Source organism: Abramis brama, assembly GCF_963993115.1.
Source record: "Abramis brama genome assembly, chromosome: 2".
NCBI lineage: Eukaryota > Metazoa > Chordata > Actinopteri > Cypriniformes > Leuciscidae > Abramis > Abramis brama.
Window position 1 is genome coordinate 963,453 of NC_139964.1, and position 19,302 is coordinate 982,754.

A 19,302-nucleotide genomic window follows, 5' to 3' on the forward strand; every position below is an offset into this window, starting at 1 on the left:
AATCTCAAATGTCATGATTTGCCAATGCAAGAGAGTAACAGTTAGCCTACCGGCACCTTTTTTCCCCCTGTTCAAGCACTGGCCTCGATTGTTGTAATATTACCGTCTTTGCTTATTTTAACATTTTGAACATATCCCTCCACTGCATATTGCAGCCCTTTCTGTCGTGCCCTGGAGGATATGTCTGCTGCATTACTATGGAGCTCAACCCAGCCATGTGTCTGTTTCTCAATTGTTTGACGGGCGTAGTAACAATAACTAGGGGGCGTGGCTTTTGCAAACGGTCATTAAAATAAAACATTAAAGGGTAACTAAACCCTAAACCAACTTTTTTAGTTAATGATCTGTAAGAATGGGGCTTTAATAGTGCTGTTCATTGATTCAAGTATTGTTTTTGACATTTGTGTTTAAAGTATTTTAATTTTACTAAATATGGTGTAAAAACGTGCTGCCCTCTTCAGGTTGAACAGTGGCTACTGCAGTTGAATTTTCCTATTGGAAGTTGTGTTACACTCTGACGTCAGAGGGTACCAGCTAACCACGCCCTTGCCTGCAGAGAGATACGTCTCAGATGCACGCCCCCTCTTCACTGGGCTCTACCTACTTTTCCAGCATTTTTCAAATATTGCCAGTGGGTGGAGTCAGGCTCTGACCAGGGGTTTAGTTACCCTTTAAGTGTCGTGTCCACTGCTGTGTGCTTAATGATGATGACATAGCCTAGCGCTGTGTCATGAATGATGGTATACAAATATTTTTAATGAATTAATTATGTATTTAATTACAATTAAGTGTTTAGTGTAATCTTAAGTGTAGTTGTTTGCGGCCTGCAATGACTAGTGCTTAGCAGCTAGGCTAATAGAGATATTCATGCTTTTCTCCCTACAGTAAAGCTCAGTCCACAAACAGTGCAGTCCTACTGTACCTTTACAATATAACACCAACTTTATACACAAGATCAACGCGCTAATATTCCACAAGAGACTATAATAAGACACATCTCTGGAGGAATGCTCCAGGCACACTCTCATCTCATCCCTATTCCCACATCTGTAGTAATGACACTATAACGCAAACCGGAAGTTGTAACGCGCGCGGAAGTCTGTAGCCTATATATTTTTGCAAAGTTCCCCTCAGGGGCTCCGCACTTTGTCGATAACAAAACAGCGGGAAATGTGTGAGGAAACTCGGCTTATAACGTCGCTTTAAGGACTGTTTCAGTTTTCAATAAATCAACACAGACTGATATCAAAATAACCCGTTATATTGTTTAAGCTTTCACTTTCGATATCCAATCCTTTCTATAGCCCAGTTTGTGTTGTTTTCAGCTCAATAGAAATGTCTCATATGGTCTTATAAACACAGATATGATAACATGACACGATACTGAATAAAGCCTGACTGAACTTACCGTGACATATGATCGTTTGTTAGGGTTTTTAACGTTCCGCGTCTTCTCGGTTCTAATAGAAGAGCTTGAACTAGCAGAACGTCATCATCAGGCGCTCGAGCGCGGGACAGCCGCTGAAGGACCTCTGATGGGTCACTCTATTCAGTGCCTGATCAGAAAACATGCGCATTCAACATTTTCTGTCGCCTTAACTATGCAGATTATTTTGAGTAACTATGCTCCTGTTTGCAAATGTATTAATGTTGCGTTAAAACAGTATTCAAACATATTACTTTATTATTAGTCATCCCTGGGAGAAAACTGAGGGGAAAAATATAATTTTATAATTTTCCTTAATGCAAGTATCTCTACCAATATTAAACACTTTAAAACAGTGTTTGTTAAAGTAATAACTGGACTGAGTGTTTAGTAGGAGTGAGCGGGATACACAATAGTGTATAACAATAGTGCCTTCTCACAAAAAAACAGCATGATTGCAAACATATTTATTTTATAAAATAACTTAAAATTGTAAGTTTCATTTTAGACAGTATATTTTCCCCCCCGTTTATTCCGGAATTTTCTAAATGAAAGCACAGCAGATTCGTGTCTCCAAGCAGCACAAAGCGGTGGAGGGATTTCTGGCTAAACTGATGTGATGGGTCCGCTTTGATCTGAACATCTTAAAATGATAAAAGTGATGCACACAGCTCTTTTTATAATGTCATTTCAATGTTACGATGCTTTAAAAAACGTGTGACGAATAATGTGTGACGATTCAAATCTGTTGAGATGATAGATTAATTATAGCACTTTCTACTTTTGCCTATTGCCGAGACGTTGTGTCTGGGCCTCTCTCTCGTTCCCTTCTCTCTCTAATGCAGGACACTGGAGTTCTCCGGTGGAAACATCTCATCGGCCTCAGCCTTATCACAGCTGCTGTTGTGCTGGGAGAAACCTCTAGAAGTGCAGGTGTTCTTGCAGAGTCCACATTTATTGTGGTTTATTTGGTGGGGGATGAGGGTTTTTGGGTAACAGACGGATGTGGAGATGCAAGCATTGATCTATTCATGTACCAGAAGATCTGAACTGCTAAAACATAATAGACTCAATCATCAAGATTAGGATAGCCTTGTTGGTGCAATCAGAGAAAGCCACATGCAGGTTATGGGCTTGTTAAGGGGAGTTTGCAAGCCAGAGGACATCGGGTTCAGTGGGAGAGAGTTAAGGCCTCAGTGCATCGTGTTGACACCATGGGGATCCTCTCCCGCTTGAACATGCTAGGGTGTGTTGTGCGGCGCTAATACTCCGTTGCTGGGCCAAAAGCACTTGCACACACTGATGCGAACCACAAACTGAAATATTTCCCTGATAGATCGTGTGCCTAGGTGCCGCAAATAACACTCTGTCCTCTACAGCCTTGGCCTTCTTCCAGCAGTCCACTGAACATCACGGTATTTTAATAAACAACTAAAACAATAATAGTTGCAGCAACATCTGAATGTGAAATGCATACATACATATAGGTGTGTATATACATACATATATAAGTGGGAAATGTGTGTACTGTACGAGTGTGTGTGTTCGGTTAACCCTGCTAATTCCAGCATTAAACAGAATTGAGCTGAACTTCCACATGCTGCAGTTTTCAGTTTTATTTGGGTGTATAAATAAACCCTCCATGCATGATGTTAAAGGGTTAGTTCACCCACAAATGATCATTTATCCATCATTTACTCAGCCTCATGTCTCTCCAAACTGTATGACTGACTCTCTTCTGTGGAATATAAACAATGTGTTACTAATAAAACAGCTTCAATTCCCATTTATGGACCAAAAAGTCGATGGGAATTTCAACTGTTTTCTCACTGACGTTCTTCAAGATTCTTCTTGTGTATTCCACAGAAGAAAGACAGTCATGCAGGCTTTAGGTGTTTAAGAGTGAGTAAATGATGAAATGATTAGAATTTTCCGGTTAACTATCTGGTTAACAACATATAAAGATAGAAAAATAGATGGTCAATAAAGCAAGAAATAGGCCTTGTACTGTTAAAGACCAGTAATTACACCAGTCCAGATCCTGTCTCCACAGTGCTGATGCAGGCAACTAGCCCTTTCCTGAACGCTGGGTAGTCATGATATCGCGCTGGAAGCCGTAGGGTCTCAAAGCATGTGGATGCCTTAGGTGGGTTTCAGCTGGTTTCCTCCAGTCTGAGGGAAGTAGTGGGAACCTCCCAACCGACCCAGAACTTAAAGGAGAACTCCGGTCAATTTTAACATTCAGAGAACAACGACAAAAATCGGTGTTGCCTACACCGTGTTATCCTCTTTTAAAATTTGCACCCTGTTGACTTCAATGGGGCAAGTTTTAAACCTGCTTTTAGCCTCTTAACATCCTTGATGTGTCATTACAAGTGCACAGCCAATGTGAGTGATTCCTTCAGAGTGAACAACTAAACCTATGCGCATGAACTCGGCAATCGACTACTTTGGACTTCAACCGAAAACAGGATGTAAACACAGGTATTTGCGCTGGCTTAAATAACATCATTTTTATCCATTTCTTTCCCATCTACTGCAGTCAGACTCACCCGTGTTCACTCAGAAGGAATCACTCACATGACAACCATGGCGTAGGCAACACCGATTTGTGTCGTTGTTCTCTGTATTGACAGCACTCCAAATTGACAAAAAAATGAGCTCAATGTTAAAATTGACCGGAGTTCTCCTTTAACGAGGGCCTTCAGCTCATGACTGGGTGATGGGAATATATTATAGTGACAATTTTCTAAAAGAAACAAAAAGATATCCAAATGCTTCTGTTTATTTCCATTAATAGCACATTGGCTGATGTATTTTTTTCCTGCACATGCATCTCAATGTTACAATTAAAAAAGCGTGTGTGTGCACTGTCAAATCGATTAATCACATCAAACCAAAGTGTATACACACACACACACACTACTGTGCAAAAGCGCGTGCATGTTAATCAGTGAGTGTGTGTTCACGCCGCGGGCGGGAGCAGCGCGCGAGTGTCAAGCAGGAGCGTCGCGTGAGCAGCAGTGAAGGGCTTCGGCGCAGAGTCTATTGTTGCTGCGCTGCTCACACTCAATTAAAGTGAAAGCACACTTTTGGACAAAATAAATGCACAGAATTTGCATGTCTAGTGTGTTTTAACAAGAACTGGAGTAGGCTATGTAGGCTAAAGGCCTCATTATACTTCTGCGTCGAACTCACGCCGTAGCTACGCCGCAGGCTGTGTGTAGCGCGCGTACCCTTCGGCGTACCCTGACGTGCACCTCTCCAAAAATGTAACAACGCGTCAACTCTACGCGGACGCAAGCGCTGTGATTGGTCTGCTAGGACCGCTCCCTCGGGTTTCACACGCTCCCTCTGCAAGTGTAATTGCGCATGAACGCGGACGACGACGCAGAAGTATAAATGAAAACCAGCGCGTTTCCTACAGCGTAGATGAGGCTCCGGCGCAGGTCCGACGCAGAAGTATAAATCAGCCTTAAGAAAAGAAAATGAAGACTCAAAAATATTTATAGAAAATGTACCCATTTAAACTTGTTTTTATTATTCAGTTTGGGTAAAAGTATATGGTGTTTTATAAAAAAGAAATATATAGAAAATAAATATTTGTGTGTGCTGTAAAGTGGTTAGAAAAAATTGTATCGGCTAAAATCGGTATCGGCAGGTCAAACTCAATGAAAAATCGGAATCGGCACATCTAATATATACACGTATGTATATGTATATGTGTATATATATTAGGGATGTGAATTTCTGCCAAAAATGCCATTTGACAATTGAGGAGCAAAATTATTAATTGAACAGGTAACATGTTCTCGTCATTTCTCTTTTACATAGTAGGCATAGTAGTCCATTTGTGCATCGCCAAACCAGATGCTCGTAAGATCAAAAAACTAAATAAATGCGGCAGGATATGTCAATGATTTTATGCGAACCTGCCCTGTTACCGGCAATGGCCTACTAGTACTTTTTACACACATTAGTTTCAGTCAAACTATTCATAGCCTAACGCTTAATAGGCACATGTCATATTCTTGTTAAATGAGCATGCCAACATGTTCTGGGAGGAGACGCGAGCGTAACGTCCCGCCACGGAGAACACCCGATCGGATGGCACAGAAGTCAAAGGCACACTGAAGGAAGAGATTGCTCACTTTGCCAGGCACGGCATCATTTACACTCAACTTTATCATGGTTCATTTCCTCAAACGAGTCACACACACAGAGCTTCTTGGCTGTTGCTACATGGTTGGTCTCAGAGTTAACGGTCACTCACGACAATGCTCTTCTTCTGTCTGTTTACAGTATGTACAACGCAGGTTAAAATATAACGATATTCGAAAAAGCTATTTTATGATCGAATTTCACACGCAGTTTGACTATTCGAAGATCGCGACGCATCCCTAGAATATATCATACATACACACATACACACTCTGAATTAAAATGAATACTCTACCACTTTCAGTGAACTGACGAAGGTAGCCAGCAACTCGGCTCTTCTCCTCCAAAGAACATTCGTCGTCTTCATCATTTTCCACCATGGAAGGCCAGCTGATGCTGTTTATGACACACTACAGATAAAAATGACAAAAACAACATGCAAAAATCACTGTCAATTATAATCAAATACACATTTCAAGAATCACACACGATAATCAAGAGTATTATTTGGAGATGAGATGACTAACTCCATTTCCTTCAGATTTACACTTCTCTGAGATTATCACCAAAATTACGCACCACTGGGGTCAACACATCATTTCTCTCTCGTGGGAAAATGACTGGATGCACATCCGGACGCTGGCCACAGCATGGCCTCCTTTAATCCTTTCCTAAGTTGCTTGATTTGCCTCATAGAAATGCTGCAGCGTTGTTGTCCTCGTCATCAGAAGAGGAAGAATCACAGTTAGCGACAGCACCAATGCTATCAACACCAGTAAAGATTCCTCCCTCTGTTCAATCAGTGTTTGTAAGTATTATACATCATATGATCTCTAACATCAATCATGACTGCAGTGAGGCTAAAAGCAGTTTACCCACCTCTGAAATTTTATAAAAACTTTATCCAACTCTTTCCACCACTCAATACATTCAATGCATTTTCTAATATAGTGTATGCACTCTTGAAACTATCTAGTACGCATAGCACTAATAAATAGTAATCTTCACCATTCTCAAATATGTTCTCAATTTTTCTTTTATGTAAAAAAAAAAGAGAAACAGTAGCGCATTTCCTTATTGCAGTTTATCCTACCTTCCGCTTATTTCACCACTTGATCTATCTCTAGCAATCTGACAGAATATATAATACTAAAGTTTGATTTAAATTAGTGAATTATTGTTTTAATCGATTTTTTTGTTTGTTTTACAGTCACCATGCCCTAGTACACCTGGACTTGATTCCAGTGCCAACACCCTTGAAGTTGCTGAAACTGATGATAGCTATCAACCTGAGACAACCCTAACCACATCGTCATCAACGTCAGAAGATGAATATGAAGACTGGAGTTGCAAGAAAATAATTGTTAATGAATCAAGTCTAATGTCACTATTCAAGTTTTGTCAAATGTGTGGAAGACCAATTTCTTCAAAAACTATCTATGATACTGGGGCACAGAGGACTGTTAAATGGATGTGTCTTGGAGGTCATTCTGGTACTTGGAAATCCTCACCAGACATAAGGGGAATGCCAGAAGTAAATGTCCTTTCAGCTGCAGCTGTTCTGTTTAGAGGCGGCACATACACCGAACTCTCCGACTGGTGCCAAACAATGGGTGTCCAAATGATTGGATCAACAACATTTTACAGCATACAGAAGACGTACTTGAATCCTGCTATTGAACATGTGTACATGCAGCAAAGAAGTGCCCTCTTGGCAAGAGTGTGTTTGGAGCAGATGGATGGGAAGAGGCCACACTTGTCAGGCGATGGCAGATGTGACTCACCAGGCTTCAACGCAAAATACTGCCACTATACTTTCATGCTAGACAGTACGAAGGAAATACTCCACACTGAACTGGTTCAGGTAAGACACATATGAATGGATGCAGAATAATTATAAGTACTCATGCTCTGTTGAACGTTGTGACAACAAAATTTTGATAGAATTACTCTTTCTATATGGACATTTTTATAACTTTTCAAATGTAAATTTTTAGTGTACAGAGGCCACCAGTTCTGGGGCTATGGAGCCACTGGGGTTTAAAATGGGAATGAATGATCTCCTGGACATGGGCATTGACGTGGAGGTGATGGCAACGGATCGCTCCCCGTCAATACAGAAGATAATGAGGGAAGACTTTCCTAATGTACAGCACGAATTCGATATCTGGCACACAGCGAAAGGTAAAGTATGTATTTTTACAGTCCTTGTAAACACACACATGCTATTATCCACATTCAGAACCTACAGCCATTGATACATACCTCATGGTGTCATTTTGCACCCCAGTACAGATCTGTGCAGCCTTGCTAAAATCAGAATTGTAGATCTATTGTAGAGGTGTGAAAACAGCATACAAAACATGTCTGCACTGGCTGAATGCAGCAATGCTTCAAAGATCTGGGATGGGGTTTAAAGTATGAAACCAGAAGATGTGACACACATTGCTCTCCTATCTATATGTATATATCTTTCTATCTACTTGTTCAATTGATCACACCACCTAGAGTTATTCCAAAAATCACATTGACAAGTCACAATCTGTGCAATAGTCAACTATGTGGCTAAATTAGACAATAGCTAAATGAAATAAAACTATGAAAGGCTAAAACAGGGTGAAAGGGGAAAATATGTTATTATTTGTTGTTGTTTGACCAATATAATGCTGCATTTATTACTACAGGTTTCCGGAAAAAGTTGCTAATAAAAGGGAAGAAAAAGGGGAACGAAATCCTACTTGCTTGGAACAGGTCAGTGTTGGTTTGCAATCTTTTACATTTGTATGTTTGCACTGAGGATGGTTTGAATGGAACTAAAAAGGTTTTGCACGCACTTTGGGTATTGCTTTACACTTTTATAAAATGTAAACTTATCGCTGCATCGGCTACAATAAGTTTCCAGGTCCGCTCCGTTGACTGTTGTCAAAGTCAATTCTCTGTGGTATCTTTGCATGCATTGTATAATTTCACCCACAAATAATTTAATTTCAAATTAGCCCCGAATCTTACAGATAAATTGATTTACAAGGTGGAAAATAACAAATTTTAATATCTTGCACAGGTCTGTCGTAAACCACATGTGGTTTTCCTGTGCCACCAGTAATGGAGGCATCGAGGTAAGCAATCAAAAGCTGCCATACAATTTCTATATGATTTTTTTTTAAGTAATAGTATTATTTAGCAACTTTACTTTCCAAAAGGCACTACAAAAGGTGGAAGATCATTCCACACCACGTGGTCAATGAACACAGATGGATTGACACAGATGGAAAGCAGCATAACTGTGACCATGCTCCTCTAACAATCGAGGAGCAGAAGAAGAGGATGTGGCTGAAGAAGGACTCGGTGGCATATCAGGACCTGAAGTCGCTAGTACTTGATAAAAGGCTTTTGAAAGATCTTCAGAAGATGGCCCTCTTCAAACATACTGGTTAGAACGGACACCCTGTTTATCCACATGTTTAGAATATATGCTATAGAAAATGTTTTAATTAGTACTATATGTTCCTCTTTTCACACAGGGCCACTGGAGATCTTTCACAGTGCTCTCCTAAAGTTCCTCCCTAAACGCCAGGCCTTCTCCTACGAGGGAATGAGGGAGAGGGCATACCTCGCTATCATGGAGCATAATGAGAACATTGTGGCACGAGAACAAGCTACCACGACAACAGGTGTGTTTTCATGTACACTAAATACTAAAATAACCTTATTTATGATGTTCACAGCTTGCTCAAAATGCATACTTTGCTAAAAAGTGCATTCTATTCCTGTGTAATCATTGCAATCCTTGTCATTTATAGGAGAACCACGTATCAAGCAGGTATTCTGCAAAAACTCAAAACAATGGATTGTCAAGAAAATCTATAAGCCACACACCACCAAGTTCATCCACACACTAATTGAGAAGGTCATAGAATATAGACGCAACCCAAACATATCATTAAAGGACCCAGATACCTTACTCACCCAACCTCCTTTGCCCCTGTCCCAAAGCCGCCAAAGGAAGCTGCAACATCATCGTTCAAGAGCCGCTTCTGAGACGTCAGCGGTACAATAACCCATTCCTCATAAATATTTGTAAAAATTACCATATCTTTTGTTTCTTTATGTCTTTATATGTTTTTTTTTTACCTTATACTTGCACTGCCTTACCTGTTTGCACTTACATCGAGCACATTACTGTACATAATCACGGGGTCAATATATATATATTTTTTTTATATTGTGTTTAATATTTAATGTTGTTTGTGTGTTTGGATGTTCATGACAATTATTTCACAATTCTGTCTTTGTGAATAAATAATATTTAAAAAAACACTTCAGGTCTCCTGTTTGTCTTCAACCTCGTTTATCATTACATAAACTTGGAAGGAGGCAACTGATTTGCAACTAACTTATAATGCAATGTATACTTGTAATTAGGGATGGGCATTCGATTAAATTTTCTTAGTCGATCGTCGGGAGAATTAACGATCGTCTATCGATTAATCATTAATATTTTTATATTGAAATTCATTATTTCTTTAACTTTTTATAAATTAAAAATGCAATGAAAATACAAAAATACAGTTTGTTTGTCCTCGATGAGATCTTTATTACAAGAAGATCAACTTGTGGCAGTGAAACTGGACGTTCGGTAGACTTGAAGATGCCCTGCGGTGCTCTGTCTAAAACAGCGGAACCTGCAGCTGCGAGCCGGCGTTCTTAAACAGAGACCCATGGACACTTCATCCGTTTTCTGTGATCGGATAGCTATCCGATCGTGAAAAGACCAAATGTAAATGCCCTCCGAAACGCATTCGAGACGGATTTAAAATCCGATCGCTCAAACCACTTCAGGAGGAGATCTGAGACGCATTCCAGACGAAACTGGACAAGAGTAAATGCATCTGGTTGTTGAAACCACATATGTAAATTTGACTTATCCCAAAAATTCTAAGAAATAAACGTGTGAGAGCGTGTTATAGGAACCCCGCGCGAGTCAGCTGGAAATCAGGTTCTTGCTTTGCACATACTTTAAATCTGGCCGTCAACGACGGATTCGCTGCTGCTGGTGTCAACCCAGTAATTGCAGCCGCTGACAGGTCAAACACTTCAACCACAGCACACCAGCCACGAAAGCGCTAGAAGCAAAACAAAAACAAATGTAGCTGCCAGCTCATCGGCTCACTCAGTCCTGTAAAACCAGGGGGAACTCTGCAAGGTTTGGCAGACTCGTAGAACAGCGGTGGGCCGTGTGTGCTGGACTATCAGACCGCTCAGAGACCAAGCCTACAGATGCGAGGACGCTGGAGTTGAGAGTCGACTTCTGGCAGCTGATGGAGGACATGGCGCCAGCACTGGAGGCTCTCAAATGTGCGACTACTGTCATGTCTGCAGACACTGAAGTATCCATATCCAACACGCACCCCATCACAGTCAGTCTGATCAACACTCACCCCATCACAGTCAGTCTGATCAACACGCACCCCATCACATTCAGTCTGATCAACACTCACCCCATCACATTCAGTCTGATCAACACTCACCCCATCACATTCAGTCTGATCAACACGCACCCCATCACAGTCAGTCTGATCAACACTCACCCCATCACATTCAGTCTGATCAACACTCACCCCATCACATTCAGTCTGATCAACACGCACCCCATCACAGTCAGTCTGATCAACACGCACCCCATCACATTCAGTCTGATCAACACGCACCCCATCACAGTCAGTCTGATCAACACTCACCCCATCACAGTCAGTCTGATCAACACTCACCCCATCACATTCAGTCTGATCAACACTCACCCCATCACATTCAGTCTGATCAACACGCACCCCATCACATTCAGTCTGATCAACACGCACCCCATCACAGTCAGTCTGATCAACACTCACCCCATCACATTCAGTCTGATCAACACTTACCCCATCACAGTCAGTCTGATCAACACGCACCCCATCACAGTCAGTCTGATCAACACTCACCCCATCACAGTCAGTCTGATCAACACTCACCCCATCACATTCAGTCTGATCAACACGCACCCCATCACAGTCAGTCTGATCAACACTCACCCCATCACATTCAGTCTGATCAACACGCACCCCATCACATTCAGTCTGATCAACACGCACCCCATCACAGTCAGTCTGATCAACACTCACCCCATCACATTCAGTCTGATCAACACTCACCCCATCACATTCAGTCTGATCAACACGCACCCCATCACAGTCAGTCTGATCAACACTCACCCCATCACAGTCAGTCTGATCAACACTCACCCCATCACAGTCAGTCTGATCAACACTCACCCCATCACAGTCAGTCTGATCAACACTCACCCCATCACATTCAGTCTGATCAACACTCACCCCATCACATTCAGTCTGATCAACACGCACCCCATCACATTCAGTCTGATCAACACGCACCCCATCACAGTCAGTCTGATCAACACTCACCCCATCACATTCAGTCTGATCAACACGCACCCCATCACATTCAGTCTGATCAACACTCACCCCATCACATTCAGTCTGATCAACACTCACCCCATCACATTCAGTCTGATCAACACGCACCCCATCACAGTCAGTCTGATCAACACGCACCCCATCACAGTCAGTCTGATCAACACTCACCCCATCACAGTCAGTCTGATCAACACTCACCCCATCACATTCAGTCTGATCAACACGCACCCCATCACAGTCAGTCTGATCAACACTCACCCCATCACATTCAGTCTGATCAACACGCACCCCATCACAGTCAGTCTGATCAACACTCACCCCATCACATTCAGTCTGATCAACACGCACCCCATCACATTCAGTCTGATCAACACTCACCCCATCACAGTCAGTCTGATCAACACTCACCCCATCACATTCAGTCTGATCAACACGCACCCCATCACAGTCAGTCTGATCAACACTCACCCCATCACATTCAGTCTGATCAACACGCACCCCATCACATTCAGTCTGATCAACACTCACCCCATCACATTCAGTCTGATCAACACGCACCCCATCACAGTCAGTCTGATCAACACTCACCCCATCACAGTCAGTCTGATCAACACTCACCCCATCACATTCAGTCTGATCAACACTCACCCCATCACATTCAGTCTGATCAACACTCACCCCATCACAGTCAGTCTGATCAACACGCACCCCATCACAGTCAGTCTGATCAACACTCACCCCATCACAGTCAGTCTGATCAACACTCACCCCATCACATTCAGTCTGATCAACACGCACCCCATCACAGTCAGTCTGATCAACACTCACCCCATCACATTCAGTCTGATCAACACGCACCCCATCACATTCAGTCTGATCAACACTCACCCCATCACATTCAGTCTGATCAACACGCACCCCATCACAGTCAGTCTGATCAACACTCACCCCATCACAGTCAGTCTGATCAACACGCACCCCATCACATTCAGTCTGATCAACACTCACCCCATCACATTCAGTCTGATCAACACGCACCCCATCACAGTCAGTCTGATCAACACTCACCCCATCACATTCAGTCTGATCAACACGCACCCCATCACAGTCAGTCTGATCAACACGCACCCCATCACATTCAGTCTGATCAACACGCACCCCATCACATTCAGTCTGATCAACACGCACCCCATCACATTCAGTCTGATCAACACGCACCCCATCACATTCAGTCTGATCAACACGCACCCCATCAGTCAGTCTGATCAACACTCACCCCATCACATTCAGTCTGATCAACACTCACCCCATCACATTCAGTCTGATCAACACGCACCCCATCACAGTCAGTCTGATCAACACGCACCCCATCACAGTCAGTCTGATCAACACTCACCCCATCACATTCAGTCTGATCAACACTCACCCCATCACAGTCAGTCTGATCAACACTCACCCCATCACATTCAGTCTGATCAACACTTACCCCATCACAGTCAGTCTGATCAACACGCACCCCATCACAGTCAGTCTGATCAACACTCACCCCATCACAGTCAGTCTGATCAACACTCACCCCATCACATTCAGTCTGATCAACACGCACCCCATCACATTCAGTCTGATCAACACTCACCCCATCACAGTCAGTCTGATCAACACTCACCCCATCACAGTCAGTCTGATCAACACGCACCCCATCACAGTCAGTCTGATCAACACTCAAGACGGCAGATGGAGACAGCAGCCGAGCGGCAGAATCCAGATCTAAAGTGCACACTTCGTTGGGTGAACGGATGAAGGTCAGCTATGGTCATTAATTAATTAAACTATTAATTGACATCTCATTTGAGCTATATATATTTATATTTATTAATTAACAGATTATGGGGTGAATAACTTATCACTTTTCACTGACACATTGTCACAGTGTAAACTGCGTTTTTATGCGGTTGTACCCTTGTCATGTCAAACCTTATTAAATATTTAATGTTAACAGGTTGAGTCTGAAGACCTCACATCAACAACACCAATGATAGCAACCCTCGTCATAAGCACCTGGGATTTCTGATCCCAGCAAGCAGGATCTCGGCTCGTTCCCAACTGCTTGAACTGGCTATGGCAGAACATGTGGGCTCCACATCAACACATGAAGCCACCACTGGAGATGATGTGCCAGTCCTTCAGAGACACACTTCTGCTATGACTCTTCTACTGGGTGAAAACTATACCACCATCAGCAACGATGACAGAGAAAAGGAAGTGGATCTGTTTCTGAAGGATCCCTCACCACTCCTTGACTCCAGTCCCACAGAATGGTGGAAAGTCAAATGTGGCACGGCGATATCTGTGCACACCGGGCACGTCTGCCCCATCTGAGCGTGTATTCTCAGCAGCCGGCCTCACTGTACACAGGCTGCGCACACGACTTACTCCTGACCATCTTAATATGCTTATTTTCTTGAACAAATATAGGGGTCTAGGTCAGGAGCCTATTCACAGTTCTGTGGGTTCTCTATTCTACAGTTCTCTAATTGTTCTGTCACCTTCCTCAGGGATGATTTAAAGAGCAATGTGCAGGTTGAATTTATAACTGAATTAATACTTGATATTGTCTGAAGAGGTTTTTTAAAAACACAGTAGAACATGTAGAAATTACTAATGAAATCTAATTGGATGTAGAAATTTTTATGAAAATGTGCTAGGCTCTGGAATACGCTAGCAACGCGTCATATGACGTAGGACGAGGTAAATAAGAGCTCGCGTTCAGCGCTCTCATTGTGGGTGTGTATGTAGTCAGAGCAGTAGTGAGCGACAGAGAAAGTTTTAGATCGAGTTTTAGAGAAGCCATAATGGTAAATTATTGTGTTTGTGCTGGTTGCACGAATTCCAGCCTGTCAGGACATCGTGTCCATCATTTTCCTTCTAGGACAAACAAGGCTTTTCGTTCTTGGGTGCGTTTTGTGCAGGTGAAGAGAGCAGACTTCACTGCCGCGTTTGTCACAACACACTCGGTCGTTTGTGGCGCACATTTCACTCCGGAGAATTAATATATCATAATTATAGGCCTGTGGGCCATCATAGGCATGCTCGTCGACTTCGGAGAACTCGGTTTCTTCATTCACATCCACTGTAACCTGAGCTTCAACTTGACCGGACTCCCTCGCCGATCGTCACTTCCGGTTAGTGCTTCATAGATGCGGAAGTTATTTTATCACAATTTATCTCAAAATATTGTTTATGGCATAGTTATATATCGCTCCAGTTATGAAAATCTAGTTGTTTTATCATCAACATACACTATGCTATATAGGGGTGTCCAACCTGCAAGTTGCTCTTTAAGTTGTGTTCAGCTCTATATTTGAAGTTTACAGGTCTAGTAATCTTACCGTTACCTTTCTCAGACCAAGCGGGATTATCAGTGCTGCTGCTGCTAATGTTTCAAGTTTTTCATAGATTTTTATTTAAAAATTATTTTATGTTGCTTAAAGGGATACTCCAGTTTAAAATGAAAATTCTGTCATCATATACTCACCCTCATGTTGTTTCAAACCTGTATGAATTTCTGTCTTCTGCTGAACAGAAAGGAATATATTTAGAAGAATATCAGTAACCAGGCAGTTTCTGGTCTCATTGACTTCCATAGTATATATTTTTTCCTGCTATGGAAGTCAATGAGACCAGAAACTGTCTGGTTACTGATAATCTTCTAAATATCTTCCTTTCTGTTCAGCAGAAGACAGAAATTCATACAGGTTTGAAACAACATGAGGGTGAGTATATGATGTTTCATATCTTTAATGTTTCACATGCAACAGGTGAGCCAGTGCACAATTATTTTTTATATATTTTAATTTTCTGTGCATAATTTATTTTGTTAAACTAAATGCCATTATCTGTACCGTATCCCAACTGTTACAATAAAACATCACTTGAGCAATATATCATGCATTTTTATTCAGTATATAAGCAATATTTTGCTTTTTATGTTAAAGACACTATTGATACTGTGAGAAATTTACATTCTCAGGAAAATAGCCGCTTATCAGTTAATCGTTAATCGATTGATAAGGTCAATCAACTAATGATTAATGAATTAATCGATAATTTGCATCCCTACACTGTACTGGATGAAAACTCAAATACTTATACACTTCACATTAGCATCCATTTTGTGTCATAACTCTTTCCACATCTCTATCTCTGCAAACAACAAACTCAGCTCGAGTAACAGTGACATTTACAATACTCACTTTCTCTCTCTGGACGCTAGGGATGGGCATTTTTCAAAAATACTGCATTCGAATATTCGGGCTCATAAAATTCGAATATTCGTTTATTCAAATGACGTTTAACGAAAAAGCCTTTATTTTTTAAGTTTTTTTTTTTTTTTTGTCACCATTTCTGAAGAAGCTTACGATTAGGCAATATACACAACAAGCTCACAATATATGTTAAAGTTTTCTTTTAATTGAAAACATTAAACAGTAGGCCTATGTGTAAACAAAAAAATATAAAGAACAAAAGGATTTAAGCTCAAGCAGCGCGAACGGAAGAAAACGGCTAATAAAGCAGAGTAGCAGATTGCGCCAGTTATCGTACAGAACGCTACACATACACTCGAGTCAGCATATGATTATCGTGTTTATATTGTTTCACGTTTATGTTGAGAAAAACAATAATATCCACATGCAGGCGCGCCTGCAATTTATGCTCGAGTGAGAAAACGCGCTGCGCTGACAGACGTTTCAGAGACACAAAGATAACGGTGTTCTAGTTCTAAGTTTCTTACAGCACTTTGCGTTTTCTGTTCTTAAACCTCTCCCTCAACGAAACTTAAAGGAAGAATATGTCTCAAAATCATTTTGCTATCAGATAAGTCATCATCTCGGATCACTCGCACTACAGCAGCGCTTACCTGCAGACAGTCGTGATGCAGTGATGGACAGCTGTCTTTCCTCAGTCGACTGCTGTTTGGATTTCATGTGATTTCTCATTGTGGTGATGATATTATAACTCCAGATTAATTAATTAATTTGATCAAAAGTAATTCCATTTTGTAAGATCATTTAATAACCTCATTTTCGACTAGTAATTCCAAACTTCGCGAGGCAGACGATGACGACATTATGATAAAATACAAACAACTTGTTAAACACGCGCCACAGTGCCACCCAGTGCATTTAATTATAACTGCGAGTTAGTGCTTGGGATTTATCAGGGATTCACTGCATTTACGACCCGCAAAGTATTTACGGTTTCATAAATTCGATAAAATTCTAATAGTATTTTATTTTTCGAATAATAATTACAGATCGAATATTCAAAAATTTGAATATTCGTGCACATCCCTACTGGACGCACGCTACTTTACACACTCAGAGGAACATAACTGCGGAGACCTGATCTTCCACGCTGATGTCCGGTGGCTGAGTCGTGGCAAAGTGCTACAGAGATCTGTTGACCTGCTGCCAGAGATAAAGACTTTTCTGTCCACGAGGAATGAGGAGCACAAAGAATTGTCCGATGATGCGTGGCTACTTGACCTGGGATTTCTGACGGACTTAACGGCAAAACTGAACGCACTCAACACTGAGATCCAGGGAAAACCCGACCCCTATCCCACATGATAAGCGCAGTGAATACGTTCAAGGCCAAGCTCGTTTTTGGACCGCACATCTGAACGGCAGGAGACTAACACATTTTCTCAACCTGGAAAAAATGCCACAAACCATCAAAGACAAGGATGCGTCCCAACCGGAGCAGTGCTGCGCTCACCTGGACAAAGCTGCGACGGAGTTCAGTCGGCGTTTTGGTGAGTTAGACGTCATGGAAGACATTGCTGCATTCGTCTCAAACCCATTTCAGCCCATTGATGATGAACAGGTAGCAGCCAAACTCCATCAAGGATTAGCTTTGCAAAGTGGTGTTGACATGGAGATAACTGATTTGCAGAATGACACAGAACTGAAAGCCAGATCAGGGGACAGTGAGTTTTGGGGACTTGTAAGTAGAGAGAAGTTTCCTCTCCTCACTGCATGTGCACTAAGAGTGAGTGCCTACTTTGGATCCACTTACCTCTGTGAAATGGCATTTTCACAAATGAAAATAATAAACTCAAAGTATAGGAGCCGCCTTACTGACAGACACCTCAGAGACTGCCTCAGACGGGCTGTCTGCAGCTATGAGCCAAACTACAGAGAACTCGCAGACAGGACTCAATCACAGGCATCGCACTGACTCGAGTTACTGTTACTGCTGGTATTGTGAAAGTGATGCTGCATAAAATGGACTAGACCTGCATTTAGTTTAATTTACTGGGGAAGTTATTGCCATAAATCTGCTTTCTTAAATGATACAGAGTAAATAACAAACATACATGAAGCAAGATCATAAGCTTCCCAATTAACTGTTATTAATGGCATTACATATGATCTGCTCATTACAAAATGTGTTGATTTTTTCCCCACTATGAACAAAATAACCTCGGGTCCTAGGCCTTATATACATAATTCATAAATGCTGTTCATTATTAGTTCATGGTACCTAATGCATTAATTAATTTTATCACCTAATTTTTCAAAGGCCCGTACCTACAGAATTCTATAAAGTAAATAGAAAATAGGCCACATTCCTTTCCTATTTGTATTCATATTAATTTAATGCATGATGTAAAGTTCTTAAAGCAATAGCTACGACCTGTTTAATACACCAGGTGCAGTCTGCCTAAATAAAAGGCCTCAATTTGGAAGTATTTTGGCTTTCTTTCTCTCGCTTCATTAGGTAGATCTGGCCTTTAATCAGGGCTGAGGTCAGGGATCTTGGGCTCAAAAAGGTTGGTGACCTCTGCTGTACTGGACGAAAACTCAAATACTTCTATACTTCACATTAGCATCCATTTCGTGTCATAACTCTTATAACATAACAGTGAAATTTACAGTACTCACTTTCTCTCTGGACGCACGCAACTTTAAACACTCAAAGGAACATAACGAAGATCAAATAACTGCATTTAGTCAGGGCATTTCACGGCTCGTTCTCGCTGAAGATGGCGGCTGACGCAAGACTGGATCGCGGCGCGCGCGCCCTCTGAAGCACTCCAGCTGCGCTCCGTCAAAATAAGAGTCCCCGCAACCGGGAAGAGAGCGCTCTTATCCATCCACGTCGTAAATCAGTGGCTGAGTCCCAATTCACCTACTTATACTACGACCTAAAAGTATGTACTTTTTTGTGAGGAAAAAGTAC

General features: G+C 41.7%; 1 protein-coding gene across 1 annotated transcript in view; it reads right to left on the minus strand.

Moving 5' to 3' along the window:
- The window catches only part of LOC311077463 (protein NLRC3-like), a gene marked incomplete at its 3' end in the record, with an annotated part of 33,616 nt that extends 32,104 nt beyond the window's left edge, over positions 1-1,512 (minus strand). The window contains exon 1 of the mRNA XM_084105984.1: positions 1,409-1,512. The remainder of the gene's footprint in view (positions 1-1,408) is intronic.
- Positions 1,513-19,302: the final 17,790 nt, after the last annotated feature.